Source organism: Ranitomeya variabilis, chromosome 1 (genome assembly GCF_051348905.1).
Source record: "Ranitomeya variabilis isolate aRanVar5 chromosome 1, aRanVar5.hap1, whole genome shotgun sequence".
NCBI classification, from domain to species: domain Eukaryota; kingdom Metazoa; phylum Chordata; class Amphibia; order Anura; family Dendrobatidae; genus Ranitomeya; species Ranitomeya variabilis.
The window spans coordinates 791,030,220-791,042,250 of NC_135232.1; the positions used below are offsets into that span (position 1 = coordinate 791,030,220).

General features: G+C 41.1%; 1 protein-coding gene across 3 annotated transcripts in view; it reads left to right on the plus strand.

The window, feature by feature from the left end:
- Positions 1 to 1,664: 1,664 nt before the first annotated feature.
- Positions 1,665 to 12,031, plus strand: part of SEMA6B (semaphorin 6B) — a 174,916-nt gene continuing 164,549 nt past the window's right edge. Inside the window, exon 1 of one of the 3 annotated variants that reach the window (XM_077273122.1) lies at positions 1,665 to 1,778. The gene's annotated coding sequence lies outside the window, so the exon portion shown is untranslated. Of the gene's footprint in view, positions 1,779 to 1,828; positions 2,107 to 12,031 lie in introns of those variants that run through there. The other 2 variants (XM_077273115.1, XM_077273106.1) reach the window with 2 other exon arrangements.

Here is a 12,031-nt window from a genome sequence, read left to right on the forward strand (position 1 = left end):
ATGGGATTAAAGTTGAAAAAACACTTACATAGCGTTCAGATCATTTCATCTCCTGGTTGCCCATGTGCTCAGAAAACACATCAAGATGCATATCACATCTGTATAGTAGCTGGACCCCGGACAAGAAGACACTCAGGACTCCTGCTTCACACAGTTATTTCCTAGCCCAAAACCAAAGCCCTCCCCCTGTGGTGACCTCACTTAGAGGCTGAAACCTCCCCTTTACTGAGAATTATGAAAACTATTTTTATGCCTAGCTCTCTGTATGTTGTAATTATATGACCCGCTTACAAAGAAATCCACTCTTTGTACTTGTTGCGTTTAGCTGCTAACGGTTTCAGTGAGTGATAGATCTATTGATGGACATATGGAATATATAATTCTTATATCTCTAGCCCAGATCAGTGCCCCTATATATCACTTTAATAGAACAATAGAAGCTCATGGTTCCTATACTCTTTACGTTTAGCTTCAGAGTGGCAACAAAGACATTCCTGGGGAGAGGAAACAAGTGGCTTGAATTCCACTGTGCTGTAGGCCGAGAAAAGAAGGGGGGTCAGAATGGCCCACAGCGTGTGTCTGTTCTCTGCTCTTGGATGTAGCAGAGCTCAGTGTGCATGATGATAGACAATCAAATACCTCATGTTCCTGACATGTGTGACATGCCCTAGTTAAAGGGCTTAAAAACCAATAGTTTGAAAACTGCAAAACTTTCTAAATTTCCAATATTTTGACAAATAAATGCAAGTAAATATTGTCCTAAATTTACCACTAACAAGAAGTACAACGTGTCATGAAAAAAACATTCTCGGAATCAGTGGGATCTGTTGAAGCATCCCAGAGTTATTACCACATATTATGATGCTGGTCAAAATTGAAAAAATTGACCTGGTCAGGAAAGTGAAAACAGGCTGGGGTAGTTTTTTTTCTTTCATCGTTTTCATGAAAATTATACCGATTCTACTTTTTTATCGACCTGTTTGGTTTTGAACTTTTGGTGACCTATATAATGGAAATAAAAACCTAAAGTGATACCATTTTAAAAACTGCAACCCTCCAAATGTGCTGTGTGTTAACCCTTCAGGGGCTTCAAAGGAATTACTACAATGTGGAACGAATGGAATCAAAAACAATTTTTCCCCTCTAAAATGATACTAGCATCCTTAACAGGCCAATACTCGGCCTCAGGTTGCCATGGTAATCATCTGGACCATATGATCACAGTGGTGGGGTGTCCATGGGGTTAAAGAGAGAATCTACTCCCTCTGTTAACCATCTAGAGGCTGCTGCCGCTATTGACAGAGGCATCTAGGGGGGGTTAAATGGCTGCAACCATCACTATTACTGATTGTGGCTGTACTGTACAGCTGACACCCGCTACATTTCTGCCCGTCGGGGGGCGCTATTCTTTTATTCCTCAGGACAGTGACTGTCATTGAGGGGTTAAAAAAATCATTTATGCTTGTATTGCCATATTCTGGGAACCTTTTGTTCTTTTTCATGGATGATGCTCCCACTTTATACAGGGCAATCACCCATACAAATGCCCTTACTGTATTTCTGCATACCTCCCATCTTAAGACAAGATTGCATTGTAGAGGATGGGGAGGCTGGAAGGGACCCTCACCAGGTCACCACTAGCATGAATACATGGCCATAGGACTATGATGGGGGTTAGTCTCTTCTAGCATAGGACCAGCTCCCTGAGTGTGAATACAGCCATCATGCGGTCCTGGATTATTGGGCCACAAATGGGAACATTCACAGCACTGGAATAGGTAAGAGGAATAGATCGGAGAAATGGGAGGAGACAGTTTGGGAGAGACAGGGAATCCATAGAAGGGGGCAGAGTGGGGGAAGAAGAGGGACCCTGAGGACATCGATGGGAAAGGGGGTGAGGATTAGGCACAACCCGCCGCTGCAATCCCCATAAAATCGCGCAGGAGACACTGGGTGTGGGTCCGCGCAGCGCTACAGCGAGGGACAATGGGGGCTCCGATCTGACGCCTCCGGATCCGCAGCAGGAGCGGCGTGTGACAGCTCCTGGATCCACGGGTGACATTGTGCTGCACCGCGGGGACCCGCAAAATGTGACAGGGACACAAGGTATGGGACGTGGGCTGACCCTCCGGCGTGGCTCTATGTGTGCCCCATATTCTACACTGGGCATATGAGGTGTCTGACGCCAGTGCCCGGTATGTGGAGAAACGGGGGGATTGTCTGAGCCCTCCGTCTCCTGATGTATGGATTGTGGCTGCAAACTGCAGCTATGGATTATTTCTGGAGAGACAGAGATGGATGATTCCTAGATGTGTTTCCAGAGTGACAGAGATGTGCTCTATTTCTAGACAATTTCTACATGTGCGTTTCCAGAGACAGAGATATGGAGTATGTCTACATGTGTGGCTCTAGAAGACAGGGGTGGATTATTTCTGGGTGTTTCTAGAGAGACTGAGCTGTGGGTTATATATATGTATGTGTGTTTCTAGAAACACAGTGGTTGATTATTTCTGGGTGTTTTTTCTAGAAAGACTGACCTGTGGGATATATGTGTGTGTGTGTGTGTGTGTGTGTGTGTGTGTGTGTGTGTGTGTGTGTGTGTGTGTGTGTGTGTGTGTTTCTAGAAAGACAGTGGTGGATTATTTCTGTGTGCTTTTTCCAGAAAGACTGAACTGTGGGGTGTGTGTGTGTGTGTGTGTGTGTGTGTGTGTGTGTGTGTGTGTGTTTCTAGAAAGACAGTGGTGGATTATTTCTGTGTGCTTTTTCCAGAAAGACTGAACTGTGGGGTGTGTGTGTGTGTGTGTGTTTCTAGAAAGACAGATGAGAATTATTTCTAGAGAGACAGAGTTGTGGATCATTTCTATATGCACATTTCCAGAGACATAGATGTGGAGTATGTCTATATACGTGTTTCTAGAAAGCCAGAACTGTGGATTCTTTATTTATAATATGTGCGTTTCTACAAAGACAGATGTGGATTATTTGTAGAGAGACAGAGTTGTGGATTATTTCTAAATGCACATTTCCAAAGTTAGAGAAGTGGTGTATGTTTATATGTGTGTTTCTAGAGAGACAAATGAGGATTATTTCTAGAGAGACAGAGTGGTAGATTATTTCTAAATGTGAGTTTCCAGAGACAGATGTGGAGTATGTCTATATGTGTGCTTCTAGAGAGACAGATGTGGATTATTTCTAGAGAGACAGAGTTGTGGATTATTTCTATGTATGTGTTTCTGGAGAGATTTAGCTGTGGGTTATTTATGACGTGTGTTTCTAAAGACAGATGTTATTTCTGTATGCATATTTCTAGAGAGATAATTATGTAGATTATCTCTAAATGTGTGTTTTTACAAAACCAAAGGCGTGGATTATTTCTACATGTGTGTTTGAAGAGGCAGAGATGTGGATTATGTCTACTTGTGGGTTTACAGAGACTGATATGTGGAATATTTCAACATGCTTTTTTCTAGAGAGATAAAATGTTTATTATTTCTATATGTGTGTTTGTAGAAAGACAACAAAGTGGAATATTTCTACATGTGTGTTTTTAGAGAGACAGACAAGTGGATTATTATTAGATGCGTCTTTGAAGAGAGACAAAGATAAGTATTATTTCTTTGTGTGTTTCTAGAGATAGATTATTTTCAGAGAGACAAAGATGTGGATTATTTCTAGATGTGTTTCCAGAGAAATAGAAATGGGGATTATCTCTAGATGTGTGTTTCTAGAGAAATGGAAATGAGTATTATTTCTCTATGGGTTTCCAGATACAGAAATGTGGATTATTTATAGAAGCGTTTTTAGAGAAATAGAAATGGGAATATTTTCTAGAGTGACAGAGATGAGTGTTATTTCCGGCTGCGTGTTTCTCTATAGATCTACATCTACATGTCAGGCAGTCCTGCTGCTGCGTGTTGCGGTGGGTTCTGTCTGCATGCTGTTTTCTTTCTTGGCCTGTTCTGCTGTCTGTGTCTCCAGGCTCTGAACATCACTGTGCTATTTCTTTGTTTATTTGTATTTAGTTATATTTGTAATTAATTTTAAAAGGGGTTTAATTCTTTTCACTAAAACCTAAACATAATGGACAGTCCAGTGATCTAGGAAATGACTGGCACAACCCACGTATACTACACAAGTTATGTTATTCAGGCTTATTATCTCCAGTAAATGCTGTTTTGTAAACCAGCTAATAAAAGAGTGGTTATTACAAAAGAACATAGGGGACATTTATTAAACTGGAGCAAGGGAAAAGTGAAATAGTTGCCCATAGCAACCAGATTGCTGCCTCCCTCTTCAAAAGGGCTTTAGAAAAATGAGGGCTGGAATCTGATTGGTTGCCATGGACAAGTAGCCCGATACATATCCATAGTCAGTTTCCCAGATGTCACCTAGACCGGGATAGTCATCTATTATGTAGTAGTACAAAAGTGACTTTTGTCCTAGCAATAGTGTGCCTGCATGAAATAATCAGAAAGCATGCTTACATTTCACCCCGAATCAGCGGCAGTCACAAACATCTAGAAGTGTAAATAGGAATACAAACAATAAAAATCATATGATAGGTACCGGAATAGTGATCTAAACCTTAGATAATGATCTTAGATAAAATGCAGGGGCCCCTGTGCAAGAACAGTCAATGGGCCCTCTGCAGTCTAATAGTGGGTCTATGACAGCAGCTGTTTACTCCCATGGAGCTTGAAGTGTCCCCTTACCTCTTGGGCCCCTGTGTGGTTGCGCAGGTTGCACCAATAGTATGTCAGACCCCATCAAATTCATTATTCCCTAAAAACAAGTTACAACAACCTATCCATTGGAAAAGTAATAACTTGCTGATCGCTACCAGTCGAACTGCTGGGTCCTATAGTGACCCCAAAAGCTGTCTCTACAGCCCCTCTTGAGTGGAGCAGAGGTGCAACTGCTCGGCCTCTGCTAAATTCATTGTTAATGGGTTGGCTGGAAATAGTCCAGTACAGTGCGCTTCAGTGCCTCATTCTCATTCGCTGTACCCTGAGGAATCATCATGCTGCCCCCTTTTCCATGGATAGGGAATAGCTGTTTTTTTTTGGGGAAGAAGATTTTTAAATATATATTACAACCCTAGTATGGGAAACTAATAATCTACAGTGGGGCCCTTACAGCTTTAACTAGGGAATAGTTGGAGGCATAAAATAGTTTAGCATTGTGTAGACCCTATAAAAAATAAAATACCTCTTACCAGCTTCAAATTGAAGGTCATCATGTCAACTAAACAAAAGTAATGAAGCAGATACTAAACAAAAGCTATCTGACACTGATTAGTTCCATAATGTATGATCAGGGGCAGATTAAGGGTACTCTAGTGCCCAGGCTGTCCACTGTTCACTGCCCCCCTTCCCAGATCACCTAATGTGATGGGGAAGGGTGACATGCCAAATGACAGGTCATGTGATAAACATCCAGTTTTTCAGACGCCCGTGTAGGAGACAATGAAGGCAGGCGAAAAAGAGGCGTGCATTGTGTATCACCAACATTATTTTTCCTTTTGCGTTGTCTTAGCTATGGCATTTGATGCCTTAAAATGTATACAAAACACAAAATAGACCAAAACAGACTACACATCATCAGTCACTGTATATACTGAAAGAAGAAACTGTATATAATCATTCAGGGAGGCCAAAATGTAATAGATGAAGCTTTATTTAATAATAGAGGACCCTATGTAATAAGGGCTATACATAACAATGGAGGACACTATGTAATAATGGATGCTGCTATATATAAGAAGTAAAAACACTAACAATTAGTGGTGTTATAAGTAATAAGAGAGGACACTATGTGATAATGGGATAACGCTATACATAATTTAGCTACAGTTATATGAAAACGTTTGGGTACCCCTATTAATCTTAAGCTTAATGTTTTATAAAAATTGTTTTTTTTGCAACAGCTATTTCAGTTTCATATATCTAATAACTGTTGGACACAGTAATGTTTCTGCCTTGAAATGAGGTTTATTGTACTAACAGAAAATGTACAATCTGCATTCAAACAAAATTTGACAGGTGCATAAGTATGGGCACTTCACCAGAAAAGTGACATTAATATTTAGTAGATCCTCCTTTAGCAAAAATAACAGCCTCTAGTCGCTTCCTGTAGCTTTTAATGAGTTCCTGGATCCTGCATGAAGGTATTTTTGACCATTCCTCTTTACAAAACAATTCCAGTTCAGTTAAGTTTGATGGTCGCCGAGCATGGACAGCCCTCTTCAAATGATCCCACAGATGTTCAATGATATTCAGGTCTGGGGACTGGGATGGCCATTCCAGAACAGTGTAATTGTTCCTCTGCATGAATGCCAGGGTAGATTTGGAGCGGTGTTTTGGATCATTGTCTTGCTGAAAGATCCATCCCCTGCGTAACTTCAACTTTGTCACAGAATCTGCTGATACTGAGAGGAATCCATGCGTCCCTCAACTTTAACAAGATTCCCGGTGCCGGCATTGGCCACACAGCCCCAAAGCATAATGGAACCTCCACCAAATTTTACTGTGGGTAGCAAGTGTTTTTCTTGGAATCCTGTGTTTTTTTGCCGCCATGCATAACGCCTTTTTGTATGACCAAACAACTCAATCTTGGTTTTATCAGTCCACAGGACCTTCTTCCAAAAAGAAATTGGCTTTTCCATATGTGCTTTTGCATACCTCAGCCGACTCTGTTTGTGGCGTGCTTGCAGAAATGGCTTCTTTTGCATCACTCTCCCATACAGCTTCTCCTTGTGCAAAGTGCGTTGTATAGTTGACCGATGCACAGTGACATCATCTGCAGCAAGTTGATGCTGCAGCTCTCTGGAGGTGGTCTGAGGATTGTCCTTGACTGATCTCACCATTCTTCTTCTCTGGCTTTCTGATGTTTTTCTAGGCCTGCCACTTCTGGCCTTAACAAGAACTGTACCTGTGTTCTTCCATTTCCTTACTATGTTCCTCACAGTGGAAATTGACAGGTTAAATCTCTTAGACAGCTTTTTGTATCCTTCCCCTGAACAACTATGTTGAATAATCTTTGTTTTCAGATCATTTGACAGTTGTTTTGAGGAGCCCATGATGCCATTCAAACAGGAGAACAACTTGCAAGTGGCCACTTTAAGTAGCTTTTCTCATGATTGCATACACCTGGCTATGAAGTTCAAAGCTCAATGAGGTTACAAAACCAAAAAAAGTGCTTTAGTAAGTCAGTAAAAAGTAGGTAGGAGTATTTAAAACAAGAAAATGATAAGGATGCCCATACTTATGCAACTGTCAAATTTTGTTTGAATGCAGATTGCACATTTTCTGTTAGTACAATAAACCTCATTTCAAGGCAGAAACATTACTGTGTCCAACAGTTATTAGATATATGAAACTGAAATAGCTGTTGCAAAAAAAACAATTTTTATAAAACATTAAGCTTAAGATTAATAGGGTTGCCCAAACTTTTTCATATAACTGTAGTTGTACAAACAAGACTGTTACTACCATCAGACCTTCATGTTGATATCGTCTCTGCAGATATTTCTGCACAAAAGTCTGCTACTCCTATCTTTTTCAGCAGAGAATCCAAAAGTTTGGACACACCTTCTCATGTAAAGATTTTTCTGTATTTTCATGACTATGAAAATTGTACATTCACACTGAAGGCATCAAAACTATGAATTAACACATGTGAAATTATATACTTAACAAAAAAGTGTGAAACAACTGAAATTATGTCTTCTATTCTAGGTTCTTCAAAGTAGCCACCTTTTGCTTTGATGACTGCTTTGCACACTCTTGGCATTCTCTTGATGAGCTTCAAGAGGTAGTCACCGGGAATGGTTTTCACTTCACAGGTGTGCCCTGTCAGGTTTAATAAGTGGGATTTCTTGCCTTATTTCTTCGCTATTCAGCCGTTTACCGGTGGGCGCGGCCATCTTTCCTGTGGCCGCGCCTGCGCAGATGGAGCGCTCTGCTGCCCGGGGCTTCAGGAAAATGGCCGCCGCGATCTCCATCTGCGCACGTGCGGAATCCCGCGGCCATTTTCCTGAAGCCCCGGACAGCAGCCCCGCCCATCCGACCTGACCAGCTTGAGTGACAGGACAAAACGGACACTTCACTAAGGTATTTCGGCAGCCTAACGGGGGTGTAAAGGCACCAAAGAGGCACTAATGTAAAGCCCAGCTCTGCCCCTATTTCACACTATTTTTATCTAATCTTTAAAAAACGGGGTGATAGGTTCCCTTTAAGAGGAGACTTTGTGCAGCAGGCCTTCATGGTAAAATAGCTAAGAAACCACTGCTAAGGACAGGCAACAAGCAGAAGAGACTTGTTTGGGCTAAAGAACACAAGGAATGGACATTAGACCAGTGGAAATCTGTGCTTTAGTCTGATGAGTCCAAATTTGAGATCTTTGGTTCCAACCACCGTGTCTTTGTGCAACACAGATAAGGTGAACGGATGGACTCTACATGCCTGGTTCCCACCGTGAAGCATGGAGGAGGAGGTGTGATGGTGTGGGGGTGCTTTGCTGGTGACATTGTTGGGGATTTATTCAAAATTGAAGGCATGCTGAACCAGCAAGGCTACCACAGCATCTTGCAGTGGCATGCTACTCCATCCGGTTTGCGTTTAGTTGGACCATCATTTATTTTTCAACAGGACACTGACTCCAAACACACCTCCAGGCTGTGTAAGGGCTATTTGACCAAGAAGGAGAGTGATGGGGTGCTACGCCAGATGACCTGGCCTCCACAGTCACCAGACCTGAACCCAATCGAGATGCAGTCATCAAAGCAAAAGGTGGCTACTTTGAAGAACCTAGAATATAAGACATATTTTCAGTTGTTTCACACTTTTTTATTAAGTACATAATTCCACATGTGTTAATTCATAGTTTTGATGCCTTCAGTGTGAATGTACAATTTTCATAGTCATGAAAATACAGAAAAATCTTTAAATGAAAATCTTTAAATGAGAAGGTGTGCCCAAACTTTTGGTCTGTACTGTATATATATATATATATATATATATATATATATATATATATATATATATATATATATATATAATATATAAAGCTGAATGTGTGTATGTGTGTATGTGTGTATGTGTGTATGTCCGGGATTGGCATCTGAACCGTCGCAGCCACAGCCACAAAATTTTGCACAGTCACACGTCTGGACCCCGAGAGCGTCATAGGCTATGTTGTGAGGTGAAATTTTAACCCCGCGCTTTCCAATTCACCAAACAATTTTGCCACTATCTACATAATGGGGAAAAAGTGAAAGGAAAAGTGTTGGAGGCGTCGCAGCTACAGGCACAAAATTTTGCACAGTCACACGTCTGGACCCCGAGAGCGTCAAAGCTATGTTGTGAGGTGAAATTTTAACCCCGCGCTTTCCAATTCACCAAACAATTTTGCCCCTATCTACATAATGGGGAAAAAATGAAAGGAAAAGTGTTGGAGGCAAATTAACAGCTGCCAGATGTGAACAAGGGGGACTTAAAGAATGAGAGCGATGGCGCCAAAGAGTATATACTGTACAGTTGCTAAGGTGGGGCCCCGACATGGGATAATCACCACACCACCACGGGGATATGAACACACACACAAAATGCGCCACACACTACCACGTGCTCGAACACATATACCACCCTCAGCGCACATTTCACCACACATACACCAACCTCGCCACATAAAAGTCGAAACACAAAAGTCGCCGCTCAAAACTCGCCACGCGCAAAACTCTCCACATGCAAAACTCGCCACACGTGCAAAACTCACCTCATGGAAAACTCGCCACACGCAAAACTTGCACACGCGGAAAAATTGCCACATGCACAAAAGTTGCAACACATGCAAAAGTTGCCTCACACAAAACTTGCACATACTCAAAAGGCACCACACATAAAACTCGCCACGCCCAAAATTCGCCATGCGCAAAACTTGCTGCACACAACTTGCTACACTAACCTGTCACATGCAACTCGACACACAAAAAGTTGCTACACGCATGTCGCCACACAAAACTCATCTCACAAAAATCGCTACATGCATGTCGCCACACGCAACTCAACACACACAACTTGACACACGAAACTCGCCCTAAAACACACACAAGTCTGGTATTATCCTTCAAAAATAAAAATCTGATTAATAAGCAGACAAACTACAAGAGCAACAAATGTACCATATAGGAATCCGGCAGCTGTCAGTCACATGACCAGTCTATTATGTGTATGTGTGAGCTAATATATACTGCCAGGGGGTGGGCTTACTGTTGGCTGGGGATTTATCAGGCTGCCAATTTAGCTTACAAATACTGAGGTAAAAATACTGACCAAATAACGTGTGAATGAGGTCTAATACAGGAGGAGATGACATACAGATATATACTATATACAGGAGGAGATGACACACACGTATATACTATTCACAGGGGAGATGACACACAGGTATATACTATATACAGGAGGAGATGACACACAGATATATACTATATACAGGAGAGATGGCACACAGGTATATACTATATAGAGGAGGAGATGACATACAGGTACATACTACATACAGGAGGAGATGACATACAGGTATATACTATATACAGGAGGAGATGACACACAGGTATATACTATATACAGGAGCAGATTACCTACAGGTATATAGTATATACAGGAGGAGATGAAATACAGGTATATGCTGTGTATAGGAGGAGATGACATACAGGTATATACTATATACAGGAGGAGATGACACACAGGTATATACTATATACAGGAGGAGATGACATACAGATATATACTATATGCAGGAGGAGATGACATACAGATATATACTATATACAGGAGGAGATGACACACAGGTATATACTATTTACAGGGGAGATGACACAGGTATATACTATATACAGGAGGAGATGACACACAGATATATACTATATAGAGGAGGAGATGACATACAGGTACATACTACATACAGGAGGAGATGACATACAGGTATATACTATATACAGGAGGAGATGACACACAGGTATATACTATATACAGGAGCAGATTACCTACAGGTATATAGTATATACAGGAGGAGATGACATACAGGTATATGCTATGTATAGGAGGAGATTACATACAGGTATATACTATATACAGGAGGAGATGACACACAGGTATATACTATATACAGGAGCAGATTACCTACAGGTATATAGTATATACAGGAGGAGATGAAATACAGGTATATACTATGTATAGGAGGAGATGACATACAGGTATATACTATATACAGGAGGAGATGACACACAGATATATACTATATATAGGTGAGATGACACACAGGTATATACTATATACAGGAGGAGATTACATACAGGTATATACTATATATAGGAGGAGATGACATACAGGTATATACTATATACAGGAGTAGATTACATACAGGTATAAACTATATATAGGTGAGATGACACACAGGTATATACTATATACAGGAGGAGATTACATACAGGTATACTATATATAGGAGGAGATGACATACAGGTATATACTATATACAGGGGAGATGACACACAGCAGGTATATACTATATACAGGGGAGATGACATACAGGTATATACTATATACAGGAGATGACATATAGGTGTATACTATATATAAGGGAGATGACAAACATGTATATACTGAGGGGAAAATGAGAGGTGTGAGGTGAAAATGAAAAGGTGTGAGTGCAAAATGAGAGGAGTGAGGGAAAATAGTGGAGTGATCGGAAAATGACAGATGTGAGGTCGAAATGACAAGTGTTAGGGGGAATGAGAGGAGTGAGGGGGAAAATAAGAGGAGTGAGGGGGATAATGAGAGGTGTGAGGGAGAAAATGAGAGATGTGAGGGGGAAAATGAAAGATGTGATGGGGAAAATGAGAGGCGTGATGGGAAAATAAGAGAAGTGAGGTGCTATAACTAACCACAGATATTTACTATGCCCATATATATATATACACACAAAATAGAAAAAGAAGGCAGCACCAAGTCCTTTTCAAGGTGAAAAA